Consider the following 17,162-nt stretch of genomic DNA (forward strand, 5'->3'; position numbering starts at 1 on the left):
GCAGAGAGAGAGGAAGATTTCTGCACCTCAACCAGACATCATGGCTGGTCTGAGTCTCAGCTCACTGACAGCCAACTGTGGGGAATCAGAAAGGAAGGTGAAAGAGACATCAGACGGTGGTAATTAGGACCACTCAAGAAAAGGGGGTGGAGGAGGATACCACAGCTAAACACCTCGCCCGCTCTTACTGTCTCTGTCTTTGATTCCCAGGGGTCAGGCTTGTTTTCACCCTGATATCTCTGTTAATGAATAAGTGTGGCATCTACTGCCCAGAGGGGGACTGGTGTTCATGTCTAGACAGGGAGGAAGGGATATTTGGTGTGCATGTGTGTGTGTGTGAAGAGGGGGGCACTTGGTTTTGTTTGTGTTGTTCTGAGGCAGCTGGAGGCAATGGCGGGGAACACAATAACAGTTTTTCATGTGCTGAGTGAATGCATAAGCACCCACTCATCACAAAATCATAGCTACACAAATACAACTGTGAACAACCACCTGCTGTTATCATCATGTACAATCACTCAAACTTCAATGCTACGCAATATGTCATACAGTGCGATATCAAACAACTTCTGGGTGTGGAGTTAAAAAAAAAAAAGATGAAGCAATCACTAGACTATAAAACAATTTAGAACACACTCGCTACTCTCTTAATGTTAAATTTTATGTTATGCGGTGAAAAAAAAAACAAAAGTTGCAGCCCTTTTCTCTCTAGTGGCTGCATTCGCTAGAGACTGTCATTATTGAAATTACCCAACAGCAAATCTGCATGATTAAGTGCTACATCTGCCCCACCTGTTTGCATCAGAAGATTTCAAATATCACTGCTATCTCAAAGCCCGCAGCATTTTATACAAAGGTACAAAGTGTTCTTTGGTGGGAACCATAACTCCAAACCACAGCTTAATAATACGAGAACTGCAGCAAAAGATTGGAAGGAAGGTGGAGGCTTCAGTTTCAGTTGTTATGTATGGTTTTTATTTCGTACAGCAGTTGTTTTAATTTAGCCAAAACAACTATGCAGAATTTGCTGAGACAATGTGCCAAAAAAATAACTACAATAAACAAAGAAACTGTAATTTTATTCATAATCTCAAAACATGTAAACTCATAAGTCTTGCAGCCCATTCAGCCTGATGTTCTTATTGGTGAAAACTGGGATGTTGTAAGTTGGGAGCAAGAATCACAGCAAAAATAATTATGTCAAAATAAAAAAAAGAAACAATAAAAGAAAAAAAAAAGCACACAACAGTGGCTTTGTCATTAATCCGGTTCTGGTTAGACCTTTAGGTGTTGTAACCATGTCACACGCTGACAACCTGTCTTTCAAAAGGAATGACAGTATGGGACTTAATCATGGAATTATGGGAAGGCTTCTCCCTCTCTGTGAACGGACAGAGTATTGGATGGGTGTTGCGCTGCCGGGTGATTGGCAGGCTTGCTCTGGCATTTATAGTTTTTCTGCATTGCATTTACAATGCCTTCTACAATCGGAAGCCCCAACCCTTGAGATTTACTGTGGCACACCAACACAAAGTAGCATATGTTTGTGACGTGGAAAGAACATTGTACAAGTTGTGTAACAAAATAACAGAACAAAAATGTGGTGTGCATTTGTGTTTTGTATGATCTTGTCTTTTCATATATTTGTTTTTGTTTGTAAAAATAAAATGTATTATCAAACAATGCTGCTGTTATCTTCTCAAAAGCGATGTAGGCATCATTTGCCTTATATTCCACAGATATGAGCTGCTGTGTGTCAGGGACAGCTCAGGAAATCCAAATCAAATGCATTGAAATCTCTCCCTCTTTTTCACACACACATGTACACCTTTAATCTGTTTCAGGGGCTCTGTTTCCTAATTTCCTTACTCCAATTATTAATTTGTCTCTCTTGTTATGCCTACTAGCACTTTTAGACTATCTGCTCTGTCCGATTACTTATTTTGATCATCTCAAATATGTGTGGCTTTTGGTCTGTTTTTTACTGACTGTAAAACACTTTGCTGTATAGAGGTCAAAATCAGCTCTTGTGTAATTCATCTACACATGACACTTGAATTGAGAGGTACTTTCCGTATGAATTTCTGTTTGGTTTTCTGCACCTTTACTTCCCTCAAGCTCAGAATTCTGTTGTCCAGATGTTCTGTATAGTTGTGGAAGTGCTTTAAAATTCACACCTGGTCTTCTTTTGCTCAGAGCCAACCAGCTCCCTCGGCAGATATGCCCCGTCAATCTTGATTATGAGGAACATGACCAATTAATGACATAGCGTTGTCTTATACAGTAGTGCAAAGCCTTCAAAAAAACAAAAAAACAATTGTGATGGGACTCTACAAGAGCAAAGATATCTATTGACCTGACCACTCTGCTTCTAGAATTACAATGTCTGACATTTTTACACCATCATAAAATGCCTGCATAGGTCAATCTTTGGACAAAACCTATAAAATAAGAGCAATTTTATACAGATATTAAATCAAATTGTCTCATAAACATTTAGGCACCTGAACTGAGGGAAAAACAAGAGAAAAGTCTGACGAGCCCCCTTGAGAACAATAAAGCTCATAATTACATTATTGCTGGCTACGCACCGCAAACATTGTGGTTAATATTTTATGTTCAAAATGTTGTTTAGTGGAATATTGAGCTGTAAGAAGGGCAGGGGAAATGGTTTACAAACTGAGTCATCTCGTTAGCCTTATTGTATGGTAAGGTATATGGCGTCACCTTTCATTATATTTCAACCCAAACTGACAATATCACAGTTTCTTCATATCATGAAAGAGGAAAAAAATTGAATTTGGCAGACCAAAAAAAAAAACCTGACTCATTTCAATTCAGTACTCCTGCTATCATCGGAAGCCTCCTGAATGGACACAGAGAAGATGGCTATCTCGCCTCAGACAAAGAATCGGACGGGGGGAGCTGCAAAGGATGTTCAGCTCATTGTTGAACGAAATAGGTATTCTGAATCTCTCTGGGGAGCTGACATGAACTTTTGCCAAGGAGAAATAGTTAAACGAACATTGGCAAATATACACAGCCGCAGAAAGCAGACATTCACAGGTGCCCCGAGTTGCTCTCCCAACCACGTGAGAGGATTTAAAGCTCAAGCAAATCACCAAGACTAAGGAGTCAAACAATGACCATATGTCAAGCTTTGCACAGCCGAAGGGGAATTTCATTAGAGCTTCAACTACATTCTTTCCAAATGAAAACACACTGTATATCTTCCCAAAGGTGAAGCTTTACCATATGTGCACATTTGTGAAAATAGTGGCTTTGCTCTTTGGGCTTAGGGTAATGGATACCACATTTTTACTGCTTGAATGATCTGATGTTTGTTCATTCAACAGTGATTATTCATCTTACCTATTTAGGCCAAAACAGGGTGAAGGTCAATTGTATTTATCTGTATCAGTTGTTATTACTGTGTTACATTATTTGTTTTTTTGTGTGTAAAGAATGAATTCAAAAACTAAACCTGTCTGAGTCAGAGAAAAACTTTTTGTCAAGACAGAAGGGAAATTACAATTAAAAGAATTTGTCTCTTTTGGGTTAATGTTGACATTTCAGAATATTACACATCCTTAATTTTATCAATGTTTGTCACAGAACATGGAAGGGAAACAGCAAAAATTGTGAAGTATTTCTGGTTAACTAAAATCAGAAGTGAACTGAAACTGAACTCATATCTTTGTGTCCATAGAAAGTTGGAATCATAAATGCAAAAAAAAGTACCTTGAAAATCTCTTTCTTCAAAAGAAAAATGTGTGAAAAATGAAATATATATCAGAGGATAGTGAGCTGGCTTCTAGAAATGAAATCTTAAAGGTTTCACAAACATCACCCAGCCAGATGAGTTAAATTAGGAGAGTCAGGACAAGGGCAGATGAACAAGAAGCAATCAAACGTGCCAAGCTGTTCATTTCAGGAGGCTTATTAATCACAAATGATGTGCTTTGTACTCTTGTTTACACAGTAAATCAATTTCTGCAATTCTCTGAAAGTGTAAAGCTCAAACATTTTTGACTGTATCTTAATTATGATATTTTGGTTTATTATACATAGAAAAGAAGTACAAAAGAACTTATCCATTGTCTATTCAGATGGTTTTAATTTAGGACGATCGAAATTATCTCAAATTATTTAAAGCTGATCTTCAGGATACAAAGATACCAACTACTAGTTCCAACATTTCCATTAAATAAAGAGGGAACCAAAATTGAAACAGCTTTGAAATGTTCTCACTCAAACTAAAACTCAAAACATGGGCAAAATAATGCAAACTTTGATTTCATTTAGGTGTAGATTATTTTCACCAAGGCACTTAACATTACCAGCATCAAGAATTAAATCATCCTTTTTCCAGTTAGTTAATGTCTAATGGTTTGCTACAGTTTGTGGATGTGGATTAAATTGAGTCCTAAAGTTTCAGTGACCAGGGAACTTTGAGCTTTGGTTCCCAAAAGACCATGATGGCGTTCTACCTTGATAATAGGTTTGACATAATATTTTGGAAAGTATTGCACATTTCAATGCATAATTTATCAATTTTATTTAATAATAGACCTTAAACACCAACTTTGCTCTGATCTATAATTATGTGATTATGTCCCTCACCAGAGTCAAGTCTGTGGAACCAAGATTAGACCAGGAGTGTCAAACTCTAATCCACAAGGGCTGATTTACTGCAATTTTTACACATCTCCCTGGTTCAGCACACCTGAATTCAATTACTAAATTACTTCCTCAGCATGCAGTGAGATTCTACAGAGTCCTTACTAATGACCAAATTACTAAATTCATGTGTGTTGAAGCACAGAGATGTTAAAACGTAGCAGGACACTGATCTTTCAGGGCTGGAGTTTGACACCCCTGCTTTAGGTCCATTGTAAAGCATATATGAATTGTTTCACTCCCACAAAAAAAAAAAAAAAATCACTCATTTGTCTTTACAGTAGTTGAATTTATTCCTGCATCAATATCTTCACTAGCCTGTGAAAACCAGCTTCTTGCTCTTCGCTTTGCTTCATACAGAAATTCTGACGCCTCGGCTATTGAGACGCAAAAGGCGGGGGCTCTGTTAAAGTTTTAAACGATTGGATCTGATTTTACATTGGAGTTAATTATAGTATGTATTTTGAAGACTAAAATTTATTTACATTTTAATTTGCTCTCAGATTTTGGTTTGTAATGTAGGTTTTCTTTTTTCTTCACCTTTACCTCACCCCCACACCCATCTGCACATTTTTCAATCAATTCTTATTATAAATTATTGTAGATAGGATGTCTTCCCAACATTTGCTGGCTGTGTGTCTCTGTTAACAATGGTCTTGTCAAAACATCAAAACAAGAGAAGACTTTGAAAAAAAAACTCGATCCATGTTGTACACTGAATCATGCACCTTTTATGCTTGGTATGACTTGTGGCTGAATCACAGAAAGGCAGAGGGCTTGTGCAATATAGAGAAAACTCTTTTTATTGGGAAATCAGTAAAAGTCAGAAGTCAGTAAAAGATTTTCTTCTGGTAAAGCCGTTCTCTCACCAACTTTGTAAGTAATACAAAAAAAAAAAAAAACTGACAAATTGATAGAAAGTTTATTTCTTTTTATTTTTTTCAGTTTTAACCTGTGAAACGTCGACTTACAAGTTATATATATGAACAGAGAAATGCAGAGCAAGTCAAATGGGGCTGTCAGAGTTGAGTCATAAAAAATCATCTGTTTTGCACATCACAGTGGCTTAAGCTGTTTATTTTGTAAGGCAGTTTGCTGAAATAGTGTGTGCGTGTGTGTGCGCGTGTTCGTCTTTGCTGACGGCTAAGAGGAAAGCAGTTTTAATCACCACTCACCCTTACACCCCGCTGACAGCGTCAGAGGACCAGTCTCACCCCGTTCCTATGATCAGCCTCACCAGCTGTCTGCTTAGCCTTCCATTCATCTCTTAATTATTTATTTACCTCCACTTTGTTCATACATATTCCCTGGAGGAACACATCTTTTGAGCGTTTCAGCAGGGCCTCACTTTAAGTGGCTGAGCAGTGAAACTTTTTTCTCTTCATTTGTGTTTCACAGAGAAACCAAGTTTCTCCTTCCTTTAATTTTGACATGTGCTTTTTTCCCTATGTTGACAGTTTCTCTTATTTAATGGATGGAGAGACCTTATTTGAAATAATATTTTGAGTTGGCTGAACTGATTTGTTTTCATCTTGACATGCTTCTTTGGCTGAAAACAGTTTATTTATAATGAATAATCACTCCAATGGGAAGCCAATTAGGTACATCATGTGTATACATATTTGTGCATTGAACTTTATTTAGTGATGTTACAAACTCTATGAGGAGCTTCTTAAAATAAATTATGGTAAAGCAAGAAGTTATCAAAATTATATTTTAATTTTAAACATGTGACATAGATTGGCAGCAGTTAGTCATATGATATCACATAAGGTCCATGGAGTACCATTATGATATCCAGATAGTACAAACACAGCAGCAAGCAGAGAATAATTGACAGAACATTATGAAGTAAGAAAAATAGCAAAAACAAGAATCTCCATGCGTTTTATTTCTTTCTGTGCATAGTAGATAGTATTTACTTGCATTGCTTTTCATAAATCTTGATGATTAGATGTGGCTATTTTTGCCAATAACAGGTTTATATAATGTGTATTTATATGCAGTATATTAGGAGTGTAAAAGAAAAATTTGTTTAACACAATTGTCTTTAAAGTCCAGGTTTTGTATGCACCACGATAATTCAGACAAGAGAGACAAATAATGTAAAAAATATTTTAACTTTAATCAATAATGAAAAAAAAAATTGATATTCTGACAATATTTTAACTTTATTAACACATTTTAATATGTCCAGAAGTGGCTACTGACTACTTTTTTTTTCACTTTATAAAGAGTACATAAAATAATAAAGGTACTAAAATAATAAAGATTATGTGTTTACTTAGGAAGTTTTAATGTGTGCGCTGGAATTTGATAGCAGAAATACAAATATTACTAACAAAAGCAAAATCATAAACTGTATATTTCTTGGTTCTCAGAATGAAAAACTGGGCAATTTACCTGGTTGAAATGAAGATCAGTAAGAGGAAATCTGAAATCTACAGGTGTAGAAATATTAACTCAGATCTTGTGAAATTAACTTCTGACATAGGACTTTCCAAAGGGGAAAGAATTACAATTCTAATCACAGAGTAAATTATGATTTCCTCAGTTGCTTTGAGGAAAAAAATTGCAGTGTCTTTTTACTCTTTCTACAATAACCAAAATCAATTGACTGAAAAAATACACAAGGATATTTGCAAAAAATAGTTGAAAATAGCTTTGTGGTTAGTTTTATCATTTAAAATTGGCCGTGGGAATGATTGGTTTGCCCAAAACTGAATATATAAAACATTCACTTCATTAGTTTTTGCTACAGATGTCTTCTGGCTCGCAAGAAAAGTGGCATAGAGCTGGGACCAGGCAAGTTGTATCTTATAATTAGTCTCACAAGGACAGACCTTGATTTGTCTCCACTGAGACAATATCTGAAAGGAATCTTGCTTGAAAATACTCTAGTTTTACAGATTTGTGTTCAGTAAGAAAAAGCAAAACAAAAAATGGGATAAAGCATCTCGACGTGTGTGATGAGTACAGAGAGAAAATCAAATAGCCTAAAGTCATATAGTTGGGTACCTAAAATCTTGAGACATTGCAAGATTTGTATCAATTCAGCTCCAGCTGAATATCCAGTTGGCCATGAACTAAAGACACATACTTTTCACATGCCAAATTGGGATGGCAAATTTCTTTTAAGTTAACATAGAAAACAAGTAATCAGTTTGTGTAAAGATGGAGTAAAACAGAAATATGTATGTTTATGTGAGGTCTTAAAATGTGTTTATTGGTCTTCTAGATGATGTGTTAAATAATGAAAACAATTGTACAAAAATAAGAAGTCATGGTGAAACTACAAGATGAGAAAGACGGATTGCTTAATTAATCACTGCACAAAGCTCCCTCGACTCTTTGAATCTGTAACTATTCTATACACGTCAGCAAATATAGCCAAATAAATTGAACAGAGGAAGAAGACTGAATAAATGAAAAGGACACATGTTACAGCAGATAAAGACAAACAGACTTTGCACTTGCACCACTGCATTTAAGCCTCTGTATTCAATGAGACATGGATCCTGCAGATGAGGCACCACGCTTCAGATCACACATGAATGAGCCAATGTAATTACATCAGCTCTGTGGCTGCACAGAGGTTAGGGCTTTATAAGCAAAATGCCCAATAGTTCCAGGCAAACCACATGTAGTTTTGATTGATGGTGTGCAGAACATATTTAATTTCTGCTGGCCTTTTGTCTGACTAATCCACAAAAAAAGGTTACAAGTCCAGGTCTTTGGTTTAGCAGAAATAATTCAGCTATTGCTCAGGAAAAATTCAAAGGGCATGTGGTATCGATGCCTTTGGGAATATTGACCATAACAATTATTTAACTGCAAAATGTAAATTAGGACTTATCAGCAATTTATTAAAGTGGGGTGTTGTGTAACGTCGACTTTTTTTTAACTGTATGTCATGTTTTAATGGCATTCCTTTATCAAAAACATACATTTAATGTTGCTTTGATTCTTTCATATATGTTTGAGAAATCCCTTACTCTCCCCTGGCAGGCATTTGAGGTTGCCTAGATGTATGCTTTCATAAAGCGGACCAAGTCCCCAGCCGAGCTTCCACCCCAATAGAGCACCGCTCCCATGCTCCTCCAGTCTTCTAGACAGACACCTGGAGGAACTGTGTGCCTTCTGAGCTTAAAATTCAAACCATTTCTCAGCCCAAAGCTCTTAGTACTGGTTGTAAATGACATAATGAACAAACATTGTGATGAGCTCCTGAAGGACTAGTGTCAGAAAGAGACATAGGCTCAATTTCAAAGCGTCAAATTTCTAAGTCAAATTTCTTTTAAGTTAACATTGATTTAGACATTGATTGAGCTATAAAATTAAACAACGGTCATGGAAAATGCAAAACATGTACAAGTTTAAATTCATTATGTGCCAACATTCAAGTGCCATCGAGTCTTTTACATAAATCAAATATAAAATGGTTGGTAAGTCTGAAACATATTTAATTTGATTTGCTTTGAATAACTGCATTTTTTATGTGCACCAATTTGAAAAAAAGTTCCCTCTTACTTTTACTAATTTATTCATTGGGTTTTACTTCAGGGTCTGCTTATCATCCTTAATCAATTTTCTGTCTCTTTAAAAACATCCAAATATTTTCTTCTAGTAAATTGTGAGAAATTCAATAACTTTACAGGCTGGGCCAGTACATTTCAAAAGACATGCGAGTATTATTACACATAATTTTGCTTCATTTAGTCTTATTCTTGACATCAAAACAACTCAACAGACATCAGATTCTTTCCTCGGAAAAATTATCTTTTTTCTATTTACTTTTTCATCTCGGACATTATAAATAAAAGTGACAAATATTTGTGTAAAATGCCGTACCATTAAATTTGACGTGTTGGAATAAGAAAAAACACACGAGAGGATGAAGATTTGAATGACTTTGACAAGTGCCAAATTGGGATGGCAAGACGCCTGGGTCACAGAACAATACAGCTTAGTATCATACAAATAGTCGAAATCTGATGAACCAGTGGCAGGATCGTGGGTAGCTTACTGACTCATGGAGAATTAGGCCTGGCCTGTGCTTTTAGAAGAAAAAGTAAAACTACATAAGAGCTATTGCATATTATACTGGTAAAAAGTTAATTGCAATAATAATTTTAAAAAAGTGTCAGAATACAGTTTTCCTTTATGACTCATCACACCTCTAAAAAGGTACTAAACTGGATAGAAAGCATTAGAAGAAGGTCAAATGTTTTAATGAATCACACTTTCGTTTTTTATACATTGTGTCCAGGACCTGATCTGCGCTTGTCTGTTATGTGAGCTGTGGACATAGCTCTAGTGTATTAACTGAAGAAGGACCAGCTAACAGCACGGCATGAAACTTGAGTTCTGTCATTTATGTAATTGTAGTGTTTACATGCACTCAAGTACCCTGGAAAAACATTTCAAATTTAATCAAGGGTAAAATTATATAAGCTAACTAAAAAAAAACACAGAGTGCTTTTCAGTATCCATCCATCAACCCATTTGCAATACTTTGCAATACTTGCTTGTCTTTGCAGGGTTGCTAGTGCCTATCTGCAGTGGTCATTGGGTGAGAGATGGGGTAAATCCTGGACAGGTTATTACCAGCCTGTTCCACCACATCACAAAGATTAATAGATTGAGATATGATTATAGTGAAGGTGTGTAGGGAGTTCCATGTCATGTTGTAAACAACAGTGGGTTGGTTTGTGACATAGAGCATTATCCTGGTGGTAGACGTCATCAGAAGATGGCCACGCTGTGGTCATGTATGGGTGGACATGGTCACATTACTCAGGTAGACTGTGGCATTTAAATGATGCTCAAGTTCTTAAAGCATTCAAATTGGGCAGAGAAATATCTTCCATGCTATCACATCACCAGCAGCATCAACTTTGACACGAGGAAGATGAATCCAAGGTTTCAAGTTGTTGTTATTTTCAATTCTTGCCCTACTATGTTGGAGCTAAAATCGAGACTTGTCATACCGTGCAGCACTTTTTTTCCCCATCTGTTTTATCCAGCTTTGATGAGCCTGTGTGAACTGCAGCTTCAGTTTTATTCCAGTCTGACAAATTTTCTCTTACCTATGACATCAACAAGAAATGTTTTGTGCACTAAACTGACACTCGCCTTTCTCGATTTTCTGACTATTTTTTCAAAACCTGAAAGATGTGGAAAATCCTTTTACATAAGCAGTTTCAAAAACACTCTGACCAACTCACCTGGAACTGACAACAAAATGTGACTAAAGTCTTGATATTCCCTCTATTGCCCTTTGTGATGCTCATTTCAAAAATAAGGAAAACTTATTTTCTACATTAAGACAATGACTAAGTACACTGATTTGCTGCGATGTGATTGGCTGATTTGTTATTTGTGTCACCAAGCAACTGAATAAGTCTTTTTAAGAATACAAATACAAAAAAATTATAATGTCAAAAACTAATACAGAAACAGACAAAATACATTTAATGGCCCTAGTTAAATAAATCACCCACATTAATGCACATCAAATGAAATTGATGGTTTGAAGGTCCACCTTTTGAAATCCAAAAAGCCCCAAATAGAGGATGCGGCATCATCAGAAGAAAAAACGTTGCAGCCATGCAACGAAGTTGTAAGATCTATCATCATGTTTATTTTTGTTTTATAATTACTGTTACTGGTGCTGCTGTCCTGGTTGCGTAGCGACAGACACGAGCCAGGCAAAATGAGCTGCCCTCAACACTCGCGTCTTTTTAAAATGTCTACCCGTTAGTACACCAGGTCCTTACAAGCAAAAACTCTTGTAAAGATACAGATATGAGTGAGAAGATACAAATCCCAAGCTGAAAAGTGTCAGTGAGGATGAAATGAAAAACAGGCACATCTTTAAAATGTGTCAGTAATATTTAGTGGCCCATGGTGGACTGTCTGCTATCAGACAGCTTGGATCAAGAGAGGAACACTACAAACACTAAAAGGCTCAGAAGATCCAGACATCAATGTCACAGTTCTTCATCCCTTAATAATTTCCTGGGATTTATATGGTATAGAACATTTTATCAGTTAACTGTTATATTTTTCATAGACCATTATTGTTTTATTATTTGCTTTAGATGCTAAATTTGAAAGAGTTTATTTAATATCTAGAATTAGCTATGATAATATAAATGACAATTTAAAGAACAAATCATACAAATAGATTTACAGTAAATAAATAAATATTATGAAAAAAAAATGTTTTTCCACAAACAGTTTTCAAATTTGGATTTTTAGTTCTATTTTGTCTCTGTGTAACTCGTTCATCCATTCAAATCTACCAGCATCAAGTGGAAACATTATAAAAATATTCTCTTATTCTATTATTATACCATAATATTACGATATTATGGTATAAAGTGGGCAATATGGTAAAACTGTACATGTTTGCTAAAAATAGTCTTACATTTTCATATTTTAATGATCAGTATTACTAAAACAGATTGCACCTTTTACTGAAGAAAACATTCTGAATATTCTGCAGCTACCAGAATATTACCAGAAGAATATTACCAGAATAGTATACAAGGCTGTATGTATGACACAGACTGTCTGACTAAATCCATTTATGCCTGACAAATAATCTACTTCAGTGATGTTTACATAATGACTAACAAGTGTTAAATTTGTACCGCTAATCATGGAAACTGTCCAACCTTGGCAATGTGGACAGTGTAGTTATCCATTCTATCGTTGTTATTTAGCTCCAATCTCATTACCTCTATTCAACATTCAACCACGTTGAAGAAAATGAGTGTCACCGTCGCACAATCAAGAAGCATTTCAAATATACAATGCATTGGAAACGAGGTAACAGCATTTATTTCAGTTTCAAAGTTGCTTCTTCCATCACACAGAGACATTTCTCTGATTTATGAATAACAAAGTCATATGAAACATGGTTGAGACATTTCATATTCATCACATTGTGATCAATTTGTGTAAAAACCCTTGGATTTCATGCATCTAAAAATTACACCTTCCTGTGGATTTTTTGCACCCAAAGCCAATGAAATTCATTCACTGAATGTTTCATCATTTCTCTGCCAAAGACATTATTGAGAAATTACTGAAGAGGCAATGAGTCAGGAAGCAGTGTGACAGTAGGCCGAGTGGAATCCAGGAGAGATGTATTATTATGATATTTTCTTGGAGGATTCTGGAATTGAATTCTGATTCAGTGGAATATGATTTTAAAGTGAGGTTATGCTTTCCCTTGATAGATGATACACAGGCAACAGCCACGGTACACAGAGCATCGCAATAGATACACTGAGTATGGAGCTGGCCATGCAAAGCACCACCAGGCTGAATACAGATGAAGCTCAAGGAGCGGAAACACTGTGGAGGAAAAACAGGAAGGGGGAGATTGCTACCCAAATGTATTAAACTAACTGAGTTACATGTAAAAGCTAAGTTTCCTGTCATTTCAAAGTGGAACAACATTTTACATTATAACATAACTGTTGTAAAACATAAGATTAGAAACAGTGTTGAGTATGATAACATGCTCAAATACTAACATTTTGAATGCAACAAAGCAGCGTAAGCAAGTCATTTATGAAATAAACTGTCTCACTCTTGAAAAATTTTGAGATATTCTTTCCAAGATTGCTGTAAGTACAATAATTTTAAAATCATTTTTTGAGAAAAGTAAATGAGGCTACTCATGTAACATGCATAAAGGAGAGAAAGGTATCGTAGGCGAGTTAGAGCAATAAAAAGTTAAATCTTGCTAATTTTCACTGTGACTATCAAGAATGAAAGTATTTTTGCCCACAAGGTTGTCCAACCACATTTAGATTTCATCATGAAAGCAAGGCAGGGATAATCAAAAATATAGTAATTTGATTTTTTAAAAAAGTGACCAATCTAAAGAAAAATAAATAAATAAATAAAACCTTTAATACGGTTCTAGAAGTTTTCTTCTCTTCACCTTTTATAAAATTTTTAAATTTAATTAAGACAGTATCGTTCAAACTAATTCTAGATATTAGATAAACTCTTTCAAACTTGTTCAAACTTAATAAAATTAATAGATTATCATTTTCAAAAATGTATGTCTTATGCAAATAGAAATGAATGAATGAAATTCAGTGAATAAAAATCGCCATAGATAATTCAAGCATTTGAAGAATAAAGGTTTGCTATTGTCAAACTTTTTAAGTATGAAAAAAAATAAATAAATAAAAAACTAAACTAGAGTAGTTTTGCAATGTATCCATTCAGCAATAATAGTTCACCACCAGCAGAGTTTTATCTTATTGGGGCCTTAGAACAGTGCATGGTGGAAGCTTTTCCAGGTGAAAGTTGCTATTTATGGCATACCTGTACAGTACATCATGACCACTGATTCACTTGGTGGTAAATGAGAGCAGAGCGCTAGGTGATGAATTGGTGCTCTGTATCCAGGGAGGTCATCCACATGACATCAAGAGCGATTAGGGGCCTTGTCCCCCATCTATCAAGGGACAATCTCTGCATTTTATCATCATCATATCTAACCTCTTTTTCCTAACCCACACCCTCACCATAGGAAGCTCCTAATCCAAAGCATGGGCATTTAGGTTTGTGGTCCTCGGTAAGGTCATAATCCAAGCATGCACATGTACACTGTCAGTACATATCTATGTGTCAATGTGCTGTTATGTTCTGATGTACACACCAGCAAGGCAAAGGTAGACAAGGACCACCTTAGCCATCTTTTGTCTCACAGGAGTCATCCATCAGAGCTGAATATAACCCTGCTGACCAGATTTTCTCTCACGGGACATTCTCTAACCCAGGATGGATCCAAGGTTTCATCACTGCGCTCAAGGAGCTAGAGGAGGGGTTGGACTCATTAGGTATACTCTAGGGTTGACAGGTGTGGGACTCCAGGAACAATAGGTTTCTATCCTTTACTTTTGAAGATGGATCTTTCTTCCTGTCATGTTATATACGAATTTATAACTCTAATGATGCTTATTTTAAATTTGTTTGGCAGGTCATCAGAGCTACATATTTTAGTTTTACTAGTCCATATGACAGGTGAGGAACTGCATCCAAAAACTGTATGGGTTCCCTAGAACTAATGCAAACAGAAACAAGATCGATCTAGACTGTCAGTTACATTTGATATAGTCTGAATTGAAAATGGCAGGATTTTTTCAACATAAGGAAGGTTCAGTCTTTCCGTGAGGTTATCAGTCTCAAGATTGGACCAGCTGGAGAGGTGAGAGGAAGGCCTGGCAAACTCCAATCAAAAAGGAGTTTCAATAATCCAGGCTTCAGGTAATAAAGTATGGATCACTAACTCTAGGTAGCACTTGGAAAGCAGGAGCTTTGTTTTTGCTGAAAAAATTTCCCCTGAAAGAAAGAGGAGTTAACCAGTCAAATTTTAGGCGTGTCAATTTTCACCCCTAAATTAGTGATAATTGACTTTTTATTTATTTTATATTGGGCCAACAGGTTTAAAACAAGGTTTAAAAATCATTACCTTTTCTCATGATACACCTGATATTATTGAGACAGTTTGGAGAGTAGAACTATTATGCTTTAGGGAAGTAGACTTGACAGTCATCAGCAAACAAATGAGAAGGTAAACAAATAAAATACAGTTCTCAAAATCCAATACTAAAGTTACTGAGTTTCACCCATAAATTAAAAGTGTGGATGAACTTTTTTTAATTTACCTTATGGCATTATCAATGGTTGGACAATATATAAAACAACGACATCTTGCATACTAAAAACAAAATCTTATTTTTATATAATGTACAGCATATAAGAGTATAAACATTGTGCAAGAAAATTATGGATTGAATTTCAAACATTGTTATCAGGAAAGATTGCAAATTTATTTGAAATGCATTGGTGTTGGTTATATCTAGAGTTGAGAAGTAGCGGTGTTTGGCCACAACTGGTCCTTCAAAACAAACAATGTAATTACATCCTGTAATTACATTTTCATGATAAGCATTGAAAATATAAATAAAAGGGATTAAAAATCAGCATTTTTATGAACTAAACAAAATGTTTGATTACTTCTCTCCAGAAGTGGAATAAACAGTGGAATAAACTGTTTATTGTGGCATAAACAGAGATGATATTTGGGCATTTCAGTAAATATGTCTTCCAAAAAGACTTCCTTCTAAAAATGACTTAACTGCCTTTATTTTCATGGCTTTTCCTTTAAATCAGGACTAAAAATATTTTCATTTTCTTCAGTTTTTGATAGAATAATCTGACTAATGAGCTATTTGCTTGTTTCAAGCGACAGACAAGATTTGAATGGGACACAAATTTTTAATTATAGAACATTCCAAAGTGGGAGTTAAATTAGCCTTTAACAAATGTATATCCATAATTGTTTTATGTATGCCTTTAGTATCTGTATCTCCTTCTGTTTCTTATGTACAATGGTTTAATGTTAGTATTTTCTGCTCATACTTTCCTTGATGTCCTGCACTGTATTTTTGATTTCCTTGTTATATTAATAAACTTGCCTTTCCTTATTAATTGACTTCAGGTAATGAGTAATGATAATGTCAGTCAGGGCAGGGTTTTTTTTTTTTATCACACCATTCATGCACAGGGTTATTCAAAGTTCTTGCAAAAAGATTATAATAAAAACAATTGAATTCATAAATGTTAAAAATAATGGAAAACCAAGTATCACAAACAAGAAAGAGTACAATACAAATTTAATACAAAGAAACAAACAGAAAAATTAAATCAATGTATACACCAGACTGTGAATTAGAAAACTTCTAAAATGTTTAATAAGATGTCAGTGCAAAAAATATAATATGAAAAAGACAAGATAGAGCAGAAACATTATTATTTGATTATTTATTGCATTGAGTAATATTGTTTTGGAAAATAAAACAACAAACTTCAACTTTTTCCCTTATAAAGTAAAGCTGTGCTGTTATTTTCAAGTTTTGGAGCAGACTCAAACTTCCTTTTTTTAATATGTCTGTATTGCAAGGACTGTATAGTGCAAATAACAACTGTAATAATTTATAAGCAATAAATTACACTCTATATACCTCAATATAAGCCCGCTTTGCAACACAAACTAGAAATAAATATTGCAAAACTTTATCAACAAAGCTGATTTCCTAGTCTTATGTGCACTTAAGTTTATTTTGCTTTGGGTTTTTGTTCAAATGCTGCTCTTTTCTCTCCCAGGGCAACAACAACTTAGATGTTTTTCTTCCTGAAACTATATTAAAAAGGTTTTTGTTTGTTTCTAATCAATACAGCTGCCTCTTTCGGACGCTAACAACAAAAACCACCTACATATTCCCACCATTTCAATATCATGCAGCTAAATCACAATGTCTGTTGTAATCTTTCTTTCAACAGGCATACTCAACTTCATCTGACCCATCTGTTTCCTGACCTTTGTATTTCTTTTGCTCCTTTACAGATCTACAAGCAGCTCATGGCTACAGAGATGGACTAACAAA

Source organism: Poeciliopsis prolifica, unplaced genomic scaffold (genome assembly GCF_027474105.1).
Source record: "Poeciliopsis prolifica strain line A6 unplaced genomic scaffold, Auburn_PproV2 SCAFFOLD023, whole genome shotgun sequence".
Classification (NCBI taxonomy): Eukaryota; Metazoa; Chordata; class Actinopteri; order Cyprinodontiformes; family Poeciliidae; genus Poeciliopsis; species Poeciliopsis prolifica.